Genomic DNA, 18,694 nt, shown 5'->3' with positions numbered 1-18,694 from the left:
CTATGCATAGGGCACTTGAGCTAGGTTAGCGGTTCCTATTGGTAGGGCTTCCCGCCCTAGTGTTAGGGTTTTATGGGTAGGGCTTCTCGTTCTAGGGTTAGGCTTCCTATGGGTAGGGCGCTTGAGCTAGGGTTCAGGGTTCCTATGTGTAGGGCACTTGAGCTAGGGTTAGGGTTCCTATGTGTAGGGCATTTGGAATTAGGGTTAGGGTTATGTGAGGAGGGCTTTCCGCCCCAGTGTTACGGTTCCTATGTGTAGGGCACTTGGAGCTAGGGTTACTGTTTTCCTATGAGGTAGGGCACTTGGAGCTAGGGTTAGGGTAACTATGGGTAGGGTACTTGGAGCTAGGGTTTAGGGTTCCTATGGGTAGGGCATTGGATTAGGGTTAGGGTTAATGTGAGGAGGCTTTCCGCCTAGTATTACGGTTCCTATGGGTAGGGCACATGGAGCTAGGGGTTAGGGTTCCTATAGGTTGGGCTTCCCGCCCCAGGGTTAGGGTTTCTATGGGTAGGGTTTCCTGCCCTCGGGTTAGGGTTTCCTATGGGTAGGGCACTAGGATCTAGGGTAGGGTTCCTGTGGGTAGGGCACTTGGAGCTAGGGTTAGGGTTCCTATGTGTAGGCCTTTCCGCTCTAGGGATAGGGTTCCTATGGGTAGAGTTTCTCACCCTAGGATTAGGATTCCTATTGGTAGGCCTTCACATCCTAGGGTTAGGGATCCTATGGGTAGGGCTTCCTCCTCCAGGTCGGTTTCCTATGGTAGTCTATTCTCGCCCTAGGTTAGATATCCTATGAATAAGGCTTCCAATCCTAGGGATAGAGAGACACCGCTGAGGAGACATGGCAACTGTAGAGCTAATCCCCAGAGTGGTCAGGCAGAGGCGCCACTAGCAGTGAGTGCTCCCTGTCTCTGATGGGAACCCTGGGGTACGTCTGGTGCTGTGTCCCCTGAACTTTCACAGGCTGGGCTCCTCTCACAATGCCTTGCTAGCGACCAGCAGCAAGCTCTACAGGAGTTGTGATCACTCAGCACAACATGCATGTGGAGCCCACGCCCAGCTAGATTGCATGACTCCCCAAGAAAGGAACACTTGCCAGACCCTCCCCCCTAGTTCCCTAGCACTGTACCCCAGAAATATACCATCTTGCCCAGTTCAAGATGGGCAGTGCAAAATGTATTAATTGGTTGATTTTAAGTGATAGGCAGAAAGGAGGCGAAGGGGTGGGGACTGGCAGGGGGGAGATGAGCAGCAGTGGCGGGAGGCGGGCTGAGGAGATGAGCTACGTTCTACTAGATCTGGGTCTGGTTCCCATCCCCTCCAAGGGTTGCAGCTGTCTGGAGGTGCTGCCTTCCACACCTTCCTCAGTCACACCTTGTTCATTCAACAGGGCAATTGATTAACAAGGTGAGGGGGCAGATCTTATTCTACTTTTAGCAGAAAGACATTTTTCTTGTACCTTATTATACTACCTTAGGGCCTGGTATAACATTACCCAAGGTTCAAATACCGCTGGTGGGGCGGGGTGGGCTGGGGTAGGAGGGTTGATTGCTGGGGGTGGGGGGGATGTTTCACAGGTTGGGCGGTGCTGAATGTGTGTGTTTGGGGGCAGAGCTGGAGCACAGGGGGGTTTGCGGGCCAGGGGAGTTTGGCCCTCAGCTGTTTTCTTTGGAGTAATATGGCCCTTGCTGCTTGACAAGTGTGCAGGCCTGTATAAGATCATGATTATATGATAATGAGAAATATGGGGTTACAGTATGCTCCCAAGATATAGAATGTCTCACGTCACAGGCTGAAAAATATTGAATTAAAAAGCTTGCTAATATGTAACTAAAAAATATTTCACTTCAGACAAGAATTAAACATTTTATCTAGGAAGAGGACTGAACTGGTCATTGCAGAGCTACATTTACTGTTTACCTTGCACCATGTAATTTGCTTGTTACTATTAGGTTCATCCCTGGGGATGGTTATATGTGGAAGTGCATTACCCCATGTAGGATCAGACCTGCAGCCTGGAAAAATTAAGGTACAAAGTGAGACAAATTTAGCTTTTCTCTCCAGGTGGGGAGGCAAATAAGATTGAGGAGGTCATAGAACCTGGGGAAAATAAGGAAGGACAGGTTCCTGGGATAAGCTCCCACCAGAACTCCCTTCCCCAGGGACTAATTCAGTTAAATGGGGCTCAGGCAGGGCAGATGCCTGAGAAGCTGTAGCAGGAGTAAGGAGTAGCTGCGGCAGTGATGACCTGCCAAAAATATTAACCAGAAGTTCCTCCTCTTCACCCCACGAGGGGTCGTTCCCCTCCCCGTGCTCCTGCCCCATCCAACCCCTTACATTGCTTGACAGCCCCCGGGACCCCTGCCCTATCCACCCCCCTTCCCTGTCCCCTGCCTGCCCCTGCCACCACCCATCCAACCCCTCCTCTCATTCCTTATGGGCCCCCAGGATGCTGCCCCATCCGACCACCCCTTCTCTCTGACCCTGCTGCCCCTGGAATCCTATCCCTGACTACCTCCCACCGCCCCATCCAACCCCTGCTCCTTTCCCTGGACTGCCCCCCCAGACCCTTGCCCCATATATCCTGTCAGGGGACAGGGAAGGGGGGTGGATGGGGCAGGGGTCCCGGAGGGGCTGTCAAGCAATGTGGGGGGGTTGGATGGGGCAGGAGTCACGGGGGGAATGACCCCCTCGTGGGGTGAAGAGGAGGGAACTTGTTAATATTTTGGCAGGTCATCACTGCTGCAGCTACTTCCTTACTCCTGCTACAGCTTCTCAGGCATCTGCCCTGCCTGAGCCCCATTTAATGGAAGTTAGTCCCTGGGGAAGGGAGCTCTGGTGGGAGCTTATCCCAGGAACCTGTCCCATCCCTTATTTTCCCCAGGTCTCATGACCTCCTCAATTCTTATTTGCCCTCCCCAGCTGCAGAGAAAAGCTAAATTTGTCTCACTTGTACCTTAATTTTTCCAGCTGCAGGTCTGATCCTACATGGGGTAATGGCACTTCCACATATAACCATCCCCAGGGATGAACCTAATAGTAACAAAGCAATTACATGGTGCAAGGTAAACAGTAAATGTAGCTCTGCAATGACCAGCTTCAGTCCTCTTCCTAGATAAAAATATTTAATCTTGTCTGAAGTGAAAATATTTTTTAGTTACATATTAGACAAGCTTTTTAATTCACATATTTTCAGTCTGTGACAGTGAGACATTCTATACCTTGGGGAGCATACTGTAACCCCCATATTTCTCATTATCATATAATCATGATCTTATACAGGCCTGCACAATTTGTCAAGCAGCGAGGGCCATATTACTCCAAAGAGAACAGCTAAGGGCCAAACTCCCCCTGGCCCCACCAAACCCCCCTGTGCTGCCCGGCCCCACCTCCAAACACACACACCCCAGCACCGCCCAGCTTGTGAAAACATCCCCCCGCAGCTGCCCAACCCTCCCCCCCCCAGCAACCAACGCTCATTCCCCCAGCCCCGCCCTGCCCAAACAGCAGTATTCAACATTGGTACTGTTATACCAGGCCCCTAAGGTAGTATAATTAAGGTACAAGGAAAATGTCTTTCTGCTAAAAGTAGAATAAGATCTTCCCCCCACCTTATAATCAATTGCCCTGTTGAATGAACGAGGTGTAACTGAGGAAGGTGTGGAAGGCAGCACCTCCAGACAGCTGCAACCCTTAGAGAGGGGATGGGAACCAGACCAGATCAGTAGAAGGTAGCTCGTCTCCTCACCCCACCTCCCGCCACTGCTGCTCATCTGCCCCCCTGCCAGTGCCCGCCCCTTCACCTCCTCAGCCCCCCTTCCCCGCTGCCCGCTCACCTGCCCACCTCTCCAGCCCCCCCACTCCACCTCCCCTGCCACTGCCCGCCTGTCTCCTCAGCCCTCCCTCCCCCATCACTGCCCACCCACCTCCTCAGCTCCCCCTGCTGCCAGCTCACCTGCCCCCCCCACAGCTCACCTGCCCTCCCACCACTGCCTGCCCACCTCCTCAGCCCTCCTCCCCCCCAGCTCACCTGCCGCCCCACCGCCAATGCCTGTCCACTCTCCTGCTCAGGCCCCTACTCCCCTGGCTCACATACTCACCCTCTGCCATTGCCCGCCCACTCACCTCCTCAGCCTCCCACTCCCCTGGCCAGCGATGAGCTGCCAAAATCTTACCAACCCGTTCCCTCCTCACCCCACAAGGGGGTCATGGCCTGCCCCCGCAACTCCTGCCCCATCCAACCCCCCATGTCCCTTGACACCCTCCCAGGACTCCTGCCCCATCCAACCCCTCCTATCATTCCTGATGGCCACCCAGGACCCCTGCACCATCCAACCACCCCTTCTCCCTGTCCCCTGACTGCCCCTGGAACGCCTACCCCTGACTGACCCCCAACACCCCCCCCTTCCTGACAGCCCCTTTGGAACCCTTGCCCCCATTCAACCCCCCATTCCCCTCCCTCTGATTGTCCTGACCCCTATCCACCTCCCCTACCCCTATCCAACCCCTCCCTTCCCACTCCCTTACTGCACTGCCTGGAGCTGACCTGGCAGCGCTACAGCCACGCCACTTGGCTGGAGCTGGGCCACACCACCATGCAATGCCTGGAGCACTGAGTCAGGCCAAGCTTTCAGCCCCCCCCGCAAATCAGCTGTTCACACAGGAAGCCTGGGAGGGCTGAGAAGCAAGCGGTAGCTTTGCTGTCAGGCCCACTGAGGCAGAGGTGAGCTGGGGTGGGGAGCGGTTCCCCTGTGCATCCTCCCCAGATTACCTGCTGAAGCACAGGCATCTCCACCTCCCTGGGCCTCAGTGCAAAGCTGGCCCACCGCTTCTCTGCCCTCCCAGGCTTCCCACACAAACAGCTGATTCACGAGAAGCGGGGTGGAGCATTCAGGGGAGGCAGCGGAACAGAGGAGAGCTGGGGCGAGCTGCGAGCTCACCTTCCCCCCCTACTTCCTCAGGCCCCATCCCTCACCCACCTGCTCACCTGCCCCCCTCGCTTGCCTCCTCAGCCCCCCTCCCTCATCCACCACTTGCCTCCTCACCCTCCACCCCAGCGGGCCACACAGCAACCCCACGCAGGCTGCATGTTGTGCAGGCCTGATCTTACATACAAAGCATACCTTGTAAGGTATCAGGGGAAAGGTTACAATCGACTGGAAATCAGTTCTCTATCCATATATGTTTATCATTAATGCATATGAAGTTACGAGAATCATGTTGTATGGTGGTCACTAAAACATGCTGTAAGTTGGGGAAATCAACCAGATTGTAGCTCCCCAGAGGCAACAGCAAGGAAAGTAACCAACACCCATGTGGGACGTCAAACAACCCATCAACAGCCATTGCCCAGCAAGGGAGCTACAATGTAATGACTCACCTGCATGAGGCCACACCAGAGGAATCGCTCAACCTTGCTTGGAGAGACTCAGTAGTGCTACGCAGACATGCCTGGACTTGTGCTGGGGATAGAAAACAGAGTGGACACATTATGGGCCCTTCTTCTACCCTAACCTGTGCTGCAAGCAACCAAGACACCGAGAAGATGACAAGACTCCAACACAGGAGATTGGCCCAGGTTTAGGTACATACCTGTATATTAAGGACGGCAGTATCCAGTGCGGGGAGACAAACTGCTTAATCTAGTTGCTGCCAGGTCAAATAGGGTTGAGAGTTTAGACTGCATACTTATATTTTATTTCTTTTAGTAACTAACTCTGACTTTCTGCCTATCACTTAAAATCTACCTTTTATAGTCAAATTTGTTTGTTTATATTTACCAGTGAGTTTGTACAAAGTGTGGGGCAAATCTGCTGAGGTTTGCGAAGTTTGGTGTAGGTCCACTTTCCATTGTTGAAGTAGTGAACCAATTAATAAATTTGCACTGCCCATCTTGAGCAGGGCAAGATGGTATATTTCTGGGGTACAGTGCTGGGAACTAGGGGGGAGGGGTCTGGCTAGTGCCTTTCTCTGGGGGCAGTCATGCAATCTAGCTGGGCGTGGGGCTCCACATGCAGTTGTGCTTAGTGATCCTGTAGAGCTTGCTGCTAGTCACTAGCAAGGTATTGTGAGAGGCAGCCCAGGCTGGTGAGAGTTCAGGGAGCACAGCCCTAGACTGTACCCTAGGGGTTCCCATCACAGACAGGGAATACTCACTGCTAGTGGCGCCTCTGCCTGGCCATTCTGGGGATTAGCTGTACAGTTGCCATGTCCTCCTCAGCTGGTGTCTCTCTCACCTTGGGGACCTGTCTCACTCCAGGAACTGCAGCTGCCTCTTCATGACCAGGCCCTCCAGGCAGGTCATCATCCATGTTTTCCCCTTCCAGGGTTACCCAAATTCCTTCTATGCAAACAGTCTCAGGCAGTGATCTCCTGTACTGCCATGATGGTGCCACTTCTCCAGCAGACAATAGGGGAACCTGGGTCTACCCTCTAGTCAAGGTTCCAGTCCAGGGACCCTCAACCCAGCAGTTCTGGGCTTTACTCTGCCAGTCCTCACTTCTCTTTCCCTAAACTGCTTTCTACAATTCTTGCTCCCCACCCTGGGAGCACCAGTTCCAAGCCCTCCTCCCTAGTAATGACTCTTACTCAGTAGCAGCCTCCCACCATTCCTCCCTCTTCCCAAGGAATCAGCCTGTGTGGGTTGCCAGCTTTATAGGCCCTGCCCAGCTAAGCCTGCTTGGAATCAATTCCCTGCTCCCTGGCTGTTCCTCCAGCTGCAGCCTGTGGAGTTAATAGACCTGGCAAGTCACCTAAAACCCTTCCAGTCCTGGGTAGGGTGGACATCCCACCACAAAGCTCCCCATTGGATGCCAGTTAAATATAGGATAATTACTGTTTGAGATTTACAAACATTAAAGAGCTTTGGTTATTGCTTGAAAACAAGTTAAATTTGACATGCATTTTATAAACAATTAATAACTTGGATCTTCCCGTCAAGTTTTATTAATTGAGGCATGAATAATTAACAATCAAAGCCAGCATCTTCACTTTCTACATTATCCTGAATAATGAGGATTTTTCACTGCCTATTTATATATTCACGATGAAACAAGTGATTCCATGTTCTTATAGAGCAGTTGTAAGCTTTGCCACACGAATAAGGCTATTGAAAAAAAAAAAGCAAACAGCATGAGGCAGTGAAGTAGTTACCTACTCCGTAAAACCTCCATCTCATACACAACCTACTAGTAAATAGCTAGTGTAAAAGATCCCGTTTCCTAATTTGTAATATGTGGATGACAACATACTTTCCTTTGAATCTGTGAATGAAAAGCCCTCCACAGGGGCCGCCATGTTGATTGTGCTAGCACATGACCCCAATTACCACACACACACCTTTGAAGGCTAGCTGCCTTGGTGCAGTTAGAGGCACTGAATATGAATTAAGAGTTACTAGAAAACTTGATTCTGCTGTAGACTTTCTGTTCAGTGATTCCAAAAAGCTCTGATCTTCATAGGCAGAAATTTGTCCTTTACATGACTAGCCCTGTAAAGGTTTTGGCCCTTGCTCAGTCAAACAATGGTGCACTCAAGCAGGGCTGCACACTCATGCAGTTAGCAGGTATTTCCAGGCCTAGGACTTTCCCCAGCACCTGTGGAATGGGCAGAGGCGGCACCAACTCCCAGGATACACCCAAGCTGGCAGCCATAGAGGTGACCGGATGTCCTCACGTGTTGCTCTCAGTATTGGGTTTACTACACCGTCAATGGCGCCATTGCACTGGGCCCACACTTGGAAGGGATCCATGACAACACAAGCCCCAGCGTCTTGGCAGAAGATCCTTCTCCCAGGCCAGAGGCAGGGCCTGGCCTGGCTGCTTCTAATGCAGACAGAGACTTGGCCAGTGGGGAGAGAGATGGGGTTGGCACCACCATGTTGTGCAACGGACACTTGACAGAATTACAGTACTTATTGACGGAGATGGGGGGGGTTATGTCATTCAGTCATTCAACATTTCTTGACAAATTACCACAGGCCACAAAATGTTTACCATTGACATGTTGCTGATCCCTGGAGAGAGAGAGAGAGAGACCAAGCCCTTGGGACTCCTCCCCTCACACAGCTCCTTGGGATCCGCCAGCCCAGTTCCACAGAGACCTATTGTCCCCAGCCCAGCTGAGGGGCCACTGCCACAAGGGGGGGCGGGTCAGAGTTACACACAGGGCAGTGCCACAGCTGGCCACCAGAAGTCACTGCCTAAATGGTGTGGGGGAGACATACACACAGGTCATTCCCTGCCCCAATCTGTCCACCTGGGGTCACTCCCCCAAGGGGGGGAACCCAGCCCACTGCCCAAACCTTAACCCTAACCCTTCCTATATTTTTATTGTGATGTTGTATTTACCATATTTAATACAGTATTAAAAATAAATCCTCTGGAAATTATTTATGAACCTGACTTCACTGGTGCCTGAATTGCTGGTTGTCACAAATGGCTACCTTTGAACCAGGGGAGGGGCAGACAACTGTTCCTCCTGTCAGTTTGTTACTCCTATGAAATCTCTTTAAAATTTGGACACAAGTAAAACAAGATCTTGCTAATTTAGAACACATACGTATTAAATTAGAAAAATCTCATTTTATGAGTGTCCCAATTTAAAATAAAAGATTTCACAAAACTCTGACACTGTCCAACCCATCTATCACAACTCCCTACCCCTAGACCCAGGAATGGGAAATTGTGGGTGTAGCAAATGTGGCAGGACAGCCAAAAAAAAAAAAGAATTAGGTGTCAGTAACTCTTAGTAGTAGGATATTGGGACATTGACCAGTTTGTGCTGTTACAACCCCAGCCCAGCTTTGTCCACCCCATTGAGCCAGTTTTGTGCCCCGCAGGTAGTCACTATGGCATAATGGTGCTATGGTGCTACAGAGAAAATGATGGCACATTTCCCACTACAGAGACACCAGGGTCCCCACCTGTTTGGGTCACTGGCTGCCTGGCTCAGCTGTGCCTTGGACTGCAGCTCCAGCTAGAGGTAGGTAGGGGCAGGTAGGGTTTGTTAGCCTCTGTCCTTAGTACACTGTTCTGGGTACAGGATTTGAGCAGCTCTGAAAGACCACCCCGGCCAGAGACTTGCTGCCCAAGGAAGGTGAGACCTGTGGCAGGCTTTGGAGCAGGTGGTTCAGCAGCCAAGACTGCATGCTTGTACGTCTCTGAGCAGCAGGTTGCACACTGCATGTAGCACCAGTGTAGTGGTGCGGGGGCAGGTTCTGCTGAGTGGATGGTGCAGGAAACAGGGGGCTGGAGGTGACAGGGCCAGCAGCCATGAGCTGAACCCACCAACCTAGCAGCCTTTGACATCACCATCCATCCCTTCAGCCCTATCAAACCCTTCAGTCAACCATGCATCCCCCTGTATGCTATATACATCGCTCCATCCATCCACATGCCTTACACGCTCATCTCCATCTGCATCCGTCTCTCTGATTGTCCATGTTCTGCTCAGTACAATGAGACCTGGACCTTGAATGAGGCTTTTGGGTGCTGCAGTAATGGAGCTGGGGGTGATAGTATGGGTCTGGGCATCTCTAGTACCAGCTCCACTTCATCTAAGCCCAAACTCTCTACAAAGATGGGGGGTGGAAGGAACAGCCCCCTGAACCTGGCCGGCAGTACACATTCTTCGCAGTACAGCAGAAACCATGCCCACGCTCAGCCCCATGAGAGATCGAGGGGGCACAGGAGAAGAGGGTGCATGCCATGAGCATGACAAGTGATGTGGACTCTCACTCAGAGGAGATGGATCCTACCTGCAGCATGGGAGACCACAGGGTCCTTACCCATTACTTGGCTCTGTTGCAGGCTCTCCACATGTCAGCTTTCTCAGCCTTGGGTTGCCATGTGTAGGAGCAGGAACCGAGTATACGAGGATTTGGGGGCTCAGTGTCTGGGAGGGGTTTTGGGGATACACGGGGCTTTGGGGAAGGATGCAGATACCTATATCTGGGATGTAGGGGGGAGTTCCAGGGAGATTAGACAATGAGCACACTCATACTGGGTCAGACCAACGGTCCATCTAGTCCAATATTCCTGTCTACGACTGTGGCCAGTACTTTTGGCCTGCACCATATCCCCTGGTAATGAGCTCCACAGGTTGACCGTTCGTTGTGTGAAGTACTTCTTTCTTTAGCTTAATTTAAACCTGATGCCTACTAATTTCATTGGGTGGCCCCCTGGTTCTTATGTTACGAGAGGGGTAAAAAAACACTTCCTTATTCATCTTCTCTACACCATTGCTGATTTCATGAACCTCTGTTATAACCTCCCTTAACTGTCTCTTTTCTAAGCTGACCAGTCCTAGTCTTTTTAATCTCTCCTCCTGTGGACATGATTCCAATGGATGTGGTTGACACCCTTCTCTGCATCTTTTTCTACTTCTCATACATGTTTTGTGAGATAGGGTAAATAGAATTGTATGTAGTACACAAGGTGTGGGTATATCAGAGATTTACATAATGGCATTATGGTATTTTCTGTTTTATTATTTTTCCCTTTCCTAATAGTTCCTAACACTCAGTTAGCTTTTTTGTGCTGCTGCACACTGAACAGATGTTTGCAAAGAACTATCCACTATGACTCCAAGATTTCTTTCTTGCATGATAACAGCTAAACAACACTGAACTTTATCTGTCATTTTGTTGCCCAGTCACCAAGTTTTCTGAGGGTCCCTTTGTAACTCTTCACTGTCAGCTTTTTCAAGATAGTGAAGTCTCTTGGCAGAAGTGGATAGGTTGTGAGCAAAAACTGCTATGAGAGGCATAACTTAAGAACAGCTGTACCAGGTCAGGCTAAAGGTCCATCTAACCCAGTATCTTGTCTACTGACAGTGGTCAATGCCAGGTGCCCCAGAGGGAGTGGACCTACCAGGCAATGTGGGAGACTCCCTCTCTGTGATAACATATAGATATCTTATAGATCTGATGATACAAAAGTAGAGCAAGTTAGGCCAAAAAAGAATTTGAAGAGCAACTTGCAAAAGATAAAATAATTTTGCAGTTAGTTTTTAAGTATATCAGAAGCAGGAAGCTTGACAAACAATCAGTGGGGTACTGGATGATCAGGGGGCTACTGGATGATCAAAGTGCTAAAGGAGTACTCCAGGAAGACAAGGCCATTGCAGAGACGCTAATTTAATTATTTGCATTGGTCTTCACTGTAGAGGATGTGATTCCCTCATCTGAGCCATTCCTGCTAGGTGACAAATCTAAGGAACTGTCCCAGACTGAGATGTCAACAGAGGATGCTTTGGAACAAACTGATTAATTAAAATTAATTAAATAGTAATAAGTCACCAGGATCTGATGGTACCCATATGAAATTACATAACTTCTAACTGTGGTATGTAATGGAAGGCCCTCACATAGGTTTTGGACTGCCACTGCACAGCGATCTAATAGAAGGTTAGGAACCATTACTAAAGGGATAGATGAGACAGAAAATATCAAAATGCCATTATATGAATCCATGATATGCCCAAACATTAACTACTGCATGCAGTTTTGGTTGCCCTATCTCAAAACAGATGTATTAGAATTGGAAAAGGTGAAGAGAAGAGCAACAGCAATGATTATGGGTATGGAAAAACTTCCACAAGAGGAGAAATGAAAAATACTGGCACTGTTCAGTTTAGAAAAGAGATGACTAAGGAGGATACGACAGAGGTCTATAAAATCATGAATAGTGTGGAGAAAGTGACTAAGGAGTGGCTAGACTCCATAATCCACCAATGCAAACTTTTTTTTGTTTTTGTGGTTTTGTTATGAGTTTTTTAACCCAATGACAACTACATCCTTAGTCCCTGGAGAAAGACTGCAAATGATGTGTGTTTGTTTCCCCATCTGTAAAATGCTGATGATTATAGCCTCTTTCCTTTCAACCTCTGCAGGAAAAAATCCTCCAGAGCAGCTAACGACTGATAACATATAATGACCCTCCATTGAAGCAGTGAATGTCACTCCTCATGCTTTCAAGGCTACTGCTCTTGGTACGCTTAAAAGCATCAAATACTAATTTAACAACATTTCACTGGAAAACTTGTTTATACTGCAGCCTTTATAAACTGAAGTTTTTAGACTCTCTCTCTTAAAGCTCATTTCTAACTCTGAAGTAAAGGTCTGTCCTTTATGTAACTGAGTCCATGGAGGGACTGGCCCTAATCCTGCAGACACTTATGCATGTGCTTAACATTAGATGCATATCCTTTGAATGTTTGCAGGCACAGGACCACCCCCAGCAATTACAGTAGAACCTCAGCATTACAAATATCCCAGGAATGGAGGTCATTCATAACTCTGAACAAAACATGGTTATTCTTTCAAAAGTTTACAACTGAACATAGATTGAATACAACTTTAACACTTTACTGTGCAGAAGAAAAATACTGCTTTTAGCCATCTTAATTTAAATTAAAAACAAGCAAACAGTTTCCTTACCATTTCAAAACTTTTTTTGAAACTTTCCTTTTTACATTTAATACACTACTGTACTCTATTTGCCTTTTTTGTTATCTCTGCTGCTGCCTGATTACTTATTTCCTGTTCCAAATGAGGTGTGTGTTTGACATGTCAGTATGTAACCCCTGTGTTCATAACACTAGAGTTTCTACTATAGCCACCACACAAAATTCACTTAAAGTCAAGTATTCATTAAGCTAATTTTTCCTACTGGGGATTAGGCTGCTGCAACAGGGACGGAAGGAGCCTAAGGTAACTTCTAGGGAACAAACTTTTAGGCCTGACTGGAGTCTTTGCAAAAGTAAAGTTACACACATACACATAAACCACCCTACTGATCAATCACTGAACAGACATCCAGCTGCACCAAGCAGTGCCCAGGTCGCCACAATCTAGAAACACAGGCCAGAGAAGACAACTCCCATGAGATATCAGGGCCCGGTGGGGAGCTGCATGAGAAATACACATTAGATCAAAGGTAGGCAACCTATGGCACACGTGCCGAAGGCGGCACGCGAGCTGATTTTCAGTGGCACTCACACTGCCTCGGTCCTGCCCACCGATCCGGGGGGCTCTGCATTTTAATTTAATTTTAAATGAAGCTTCTTAAACATTTTAAAAACCTTATTTACTTTATGTACAACAATAGTTTAGTTATATATTATAGAAACAGACATTCTAAAAATGTTAAAATGTATTACTACCATGTGAAACCTTAAATTAGAGTGAATAAAGAAAGACTCGGCACATCACTTCTGAAGGGTTGCCAACCCCTGCATTAGATGTTGCCAAGGAAGATCAGCAGCTCTCAAGATGGACAAATTCTCCACCTCCCCCTAAAGCTAGTTTGGGACATTTTATTAGATATTAGCCCCAGCCAAAGGGAAGTACTCTCTGTAGTCACCTGAGCTGTCACCACAGCCATTAGGAGACAACAACAGCTGCTTTGCTCCCCGCTGGTCTTGCCTGGCATCTGTCTTCAGGCCAGGCTAGCTGTGCGGAGCTCAACTAATCCACCACAAGTGTTCCCTTGCAGAAAATACAACCCAAGAAGAAAAAGCTAGTGGCAGAGACAGCAATGGTATTTAGCTCTGGCTCTTGCTATTCCAGAGGGATTTTTTCTATACCCTTTGAGACAGTAATGGCTAACTGAAGAGGCATCTGGCTGCTCCTGCACCCAAAGCAATCACACTGCACAGCAGACTATTGTCCCTTCCCCTTGCCTTTATCCCAAAGAGGTATGTACCTAACCAGAATGCTCATGTCCTCTGAAAGAAGCTAGTCAATACAGACAAAGAGCAGAGTGCAGTGACCAATTATTCACACCCAGTTATGTGGAAGGAAGAGAGTTGAGGCCTGAGCATCTCTGGTTACAGGCAATTTGCCCTCCTGGAAGATAACTGTAATTCAAGAAAACTAATGCTTTCCATTCCCGGGACCCTGACAACTCCGAGCAGGAAGCCACGGCTCCCCCAACCTTCACATGCTGCAGTTATATTCAACAATTTTTTTCTCATGGACCCACCCCATGCTAACATAATACATTTCTCTCCATAGACAAGAGTGTTTGCAGCCCTATTTCAATACTTAATTTAAGTGAATTTCCATTTGCACCTATGCCACAGCTCGCTGTCTGGTTTCCATTCCTCTGAATGGGCTCAGGGTGGCTGCTCCTTCTCCTGGTCTCTGCTCCAGGTTGGCCATTCTCTTGTCTGCCCAATGTCATTAGGAACTGAAAAGAGAACACAGGCCAGTATTGGCATGTGGAGAACAGACACGGGCAGGCAGGTACCAGGCTTCTGCTTCCTGGAGCCCCCTTCTCTAGTCCCGTCCAGCCTAGCCAGCGCTTGAAGTGATGAGCTCTGGTAAGACACTACAGTACTGCAGGTCTCTCCCTAACCTCATCCCATCCCATGCCTGGCCAGGGTGCTCAGGTCCTCTGAAGGAACAAAAGATGGTTTTCTTTGGCTGTACTTGATATTGTGTCCAGTGACTCACACCCAGTGACTTGGAAGGACAGTTCGGGAATAACAGAGCGTCTCTAGTTGCAAGCAGGTTTTTCCTCCTTTGCATTCAGTTTTGTGGGAGTGGGGTGATGCTTCCATCCCATTAACAGCCAAATGCAGGGCTCCAACCTCCCCAGGACCCATCCCATGCAAACATGAAGCTCTGCTCTCAGGGAGGCACCCTGCTACTCAGACACTGGATAGAGAAACATCATTTACAAAACTGCTCCTCCCCCATCACCAGACAGCAGAGCCATAACTAGGTATTTTTGCACCCGAAGCAAGAATATAAAATTGCACCCTCCCCCAGGGCCAGCTCTTCGGTGGCTGGTCCCTCAGTCCCTCTCAGAGGGAAGGGCCTGCTGTCGAATGCTGCCAAAGAATGAATGAAGGGGTGGTGGAGCCTGTGATTTTGGGGGGTCAACTCATGATTTTTGACTGCTTGGGCTGGTAATGTTGCTTCAAAGATGGTCTTCCGTTCCAGTCCAGTTCCAATCCAGAGAGGGACTCACAGGTTAAGAGAGGAGGGAGGTGCTGGATATCAGAAATGGCCACTAGGGATCAGCATGTGTCCTGAGAATGCTGAGAGTTCAGGTTTGCAGGGCAGGATTGGAGGGGCAGGTTTGTAGAAATTTAGGTGGTGCCCAGAACCCGCGTCCACCCAAACTCCACCTCCCCACCTGCCCAAGGCTCTAGGAGGGAGTTGGGTGAGGGAGGAGGTCTGGGGTGCAGGCCCTGGGCTGGGGAACGAGACTGGGTTGCAGGCTCTGGGAGGGAGTTTGGGAATGGGAGGAGGTGCAGAGGGATGGGGTGCGGGGGTGAGGGCTGTGGCTGCAGATGAGGGGTTTGGAGTGTGGGAGAGGCTCAGGACGAGAGTAGGGGTGAGGGCTCTGTCCGGGGCTGGGAATGGGAGGTTTGGGGTGTTGGAGGGGCTTAGGCAGAGGGTCGGTGCGGGGCAGGGTGAGGGCTCTGGCTGGGACTGGGGATGAGGTGTATGGGGTGCTGGAGGGGCTCAGGGCTGGGGCAGACGGTCAGGGTGCGAGGGGGATGAGGGCTCTGGCTGGGACTGAGGATAAGGTGTTTGGGGTGTTGGAGGAGCTCAGGACTCGGGCAGAGGGTTGAGGATGCGGTGGAGGGGGTGAAAGCTCTGGCTGGGGGTGTGGCCGCTGGGGTAGGGCAGGGAATGAGTTTGGGGTGCAGGCAGGCTGCTCTGGGACAGGGACCAGAGAGGAGGACTCCCCCAAGACCTTTCCCTGCCAGTAGTAGCAAGCTCTGGGGGAGGAGCCCCTTTCCTGCCCCTCCAGCAGCACACTCACCCCCACCACTATCACTGCATGTGCTCCTAGGGCCCCTCTCAGGCCCAGGAATCTCCCAGCCCGACTGTAGCCTCACTAGGGGGTGAGGGATGGGGCTGGCTCCTTGCCCAGCACAGAGCAGGAGCAGTGATTGCGAGGGGGTGTGGGGGGGTGCTGTGCTGCTAGAGGGTCCCATTGGAAAAATGAAAGGGTCTGGGGGGAAGGGCAGGCTCACAGTCAGTCTGACCTGGCATTCGAGATGGTGGGCGCTAGGACCCTGCGGCAGCAGTTGCTGTAGGGAGGCAACATGCAGCTGCTTTACTCTGGGTTCTGGAAGGGGCTGGGGGACACTCGGGAGAGGTGTGGGAAAGATCACCTGGGTTATAAATATCTCTGTGCCAGGTGGCTTTTTTTTCCCCCACCATTTTCTGTGCACCTGAGGTAAGTGCCTCACTCGCCTCGCCCTTGTTACAGCACTGCCAGACAGAACTCTCTGGCTCCTCAGCTCCTGCCAACTGGGATGTCTAGGCAGCTCAGGTCCTCTTCTTCCTGCTCCTCATCGAGCTGGGCTGCTCCACTGGCCTGGACAAGTCCTCGGCAAGCACAGCATATAAACCAAGAGCCATTGCTTCCTGAATTTATGCTGGGGTGTGAGCTTCTATCTTCCCTGCCTCACCTGCTCTAGAGCAAACCTATATTACGAGAGAGAGTCAACAATGATTAAAGCTAAGATTATATCACAGAATTTGTGACTTCCAGAGATCTCAGTGACATTTTCCGCCTCTGCCCTGGGGCAGCAACACTAGAACTGTCAGCCGGTGGGGGCCCCATAGTTATCAGCCACTGGTGGTGGCAGGGGCAGCCTTCAGCTCTCAGCACCCATGGGTGGTGGGGGAACTCCCACAGGCCCATGCCACAACAGATGGAACCCAGAGCACCCAGCTGCTCCAGGCAGCTGGGGGACCCTATAGCTCCAGCCACCATGAGAAGACCTGGGAATTCCCAGTAGTCAGGGGTGACAGGAGGCCCCCCACATGCCCATGCCATTACAGATGCACCCCTGCAGCGTCCAGCCATCACTCCCAGCCGCTGCATGCGGACCCCAGTGCTCTCAGCTGCTGCATGTGGTGGAGGGACCCCAAATGCTTGGGGGGGGGGCAGCTCCCACAGCTGCTGCAGGCAGCAGGGGAACCCAGAGCTCCCATTTGCCACAGGCAGCAACAGGACCCAGGAGCATCCAGCCACTGTGGGCGGGGGCAGGGCCCCACAGTTTCAGCTGCTACAGGCAGCGAGGGAACCCCCCAGGCCTACACCGCTGCATATGAACCCCAGAGCTCCCAGCCGCTGCGGGTGGACCTAGGAGTCCCAAACAGCCGCTGATGGCGTGGGGACCCCCAGCCCCACCTCATTGCAAACAGACCCCTGTAGCAAACATGATCCTAGCCCCCCTCCAGGGGGTCACTGACACAAAAAGCCTACTCAGCAATCACTACTGGTTGGCACCCCATTGCCATCCGCACTTCTACGTTGCTGCTGGCCAAACCCTCCGCCAAAATCGAACCCACTCACCCCCGAACCCAAACTGAACCGAAACTTGCTATAACCTGGTCCCCAATCCGAAACCCCTTAACCCAAACCGCACCCACCCCCCCGCATCGTAACCGTGAGCTCCGAGCCCAGTTCCCCACTCCTACCCCAGGCAGCCCCCAGGAACCCTGCTTCGCACCGGCCGCCCGCCCGCCTCCACGGGCGGATTCGTCTGCAGCTCCCAAACAGCGCGCCGCGCGCGCGCCCGCCTCAACAGGGAGCTCGCTCCAACCCCCCACGCCCGCGGGCCTTCGGCAGGCGTTCGCTGCCCGGGAGCCTCGCGCTCCAGCCCTGGGCGATTGGTCCCGCCTTCCCTCAGCGACGCCCCAACAACAGTCCCTGGCCTTCGAAGAAGATTTTCTGAGCCGCGACGCCTGCCCAACACCGATCTTCCGCCCCCAGGCAGTGGACGGTCCATTGCGCGTGCCAAGCTCATTCAGAAACTGTCAGCTGTCGAACAGCCCATTGGCTTGCAGCATCAGCTCAGTCAGAAAACGGTCACCTAGCCACAGACCATTGGCTGCAGCTGGGTTCAGGAAACGTCAACCTATCGACAGCCCAGTTGGCTGCCCAGCGAAAACAGCGCGCAGTGGGGCCGCCGACCTGTTGGAACTCTCTGGGCGCTTTTTGCCGGCTTTTCGCCAGGCCGGACAGCAGCGCCGCCGCTGCCTACGGTCCTTCTCCGTTTCTTCCACCGGCACCAGACGGAATCGGCGCCGCTCGGCCTCATCTGCTTCTCGCCAGCGTGCGCTGAGCTCTGAATGCAACAGGGCCCTGGAAGGCTCCGCCCAGCGCTGCTTTCAGGAAAAGCGTCACCTGAGGGCACAGCCCCACTGGGAAGATTAGCTGTCATAAAACGTCACTTAGCGAGGGCCCTTATCGGAGATCAGCTTTCCAGAAAAAAAAACATCATCTCAACCAGGACCAATAGCGATTATCAGGGCTCTTTTTTAGAAGGACTGCACTGTTATTGGCCAAATGGGGAGATCAGCTGTCAGAAAACTGTCACTTAGTGGAGGACCCAATTGGGAGATCAGCTTTGCAGGAAAATGTGGGCAGGCCGGCCCCGCAGCTCTAGTTCTTCCTCAGGCGGGCCAGCGGGGAAAGCGGCTCCCTCCCCCCCACCGGGTAAACAGAGGTATTGTCGACACTTGCCAGCAGGACAGCGCTGAGCATGAGACCTTGCTTCCTACAGCTGAGCAGGGAAAGCGCTTGCCACATTTGCAGCACTGCAGCCGCGCATGGGAGTGGTGTTATTATGGGCAGATATCCTGTAGGGAGAGCGAGAGCAGATTTTTGGAGCGACCGTCTGTCAGAAGCTGCAGGTTCTGACCCCCCCCCCCCTCGCTC

General features: G+C 51.3%; 1 long non-coding RNA gene across 1 annotated transcript in view; it reads right to left on the bottom strand.

The window, feature by feature from the left end:
- The window catches only part of LOC116822329 (uncharacterized), a 5,169-nt gene extending 1,493 nt beyond the window's left edge, over positions 1-3,676 (bottom strand). Inside the window, exons 1-2 of the long non-coding RNA XR_004373133.2 lie at positions 3,608-3,676; positions 2,953-3,029 (exon numbers count right to left, since the gene is read on the bottom strand). This is a non-coding gene — a long non-coding RNA (uncharacterized LOC116822329). The remainder of the gene's footprint in view (positions 1-2,952; positions 3,030-3,607) is intronic.
- Between the last annotated feature and the right edge of the window lie 15,018 nt (positions 3,677-18,694).

This window comes from Chelonoidis abingdonii, chromosome 18 (assembly GCF_003597395.2).
Source record: "Chelonoidis abingdonii isolate Lonesome George chromosome 18, CheloAbing_2.0, whole genome shotgun sequence".
NCBI classification, from domain to species: Eukaryota; Metazoa; Chordata; order Testudines; family Testudinidae; genus Chelonoidis; species Chelonoidis abingdonii.
The sequence above is the reverse complement of the archived record's forward strand: the minus strand, read 5'-3'. Positions and strand labels throughout refer to the sequence as shown.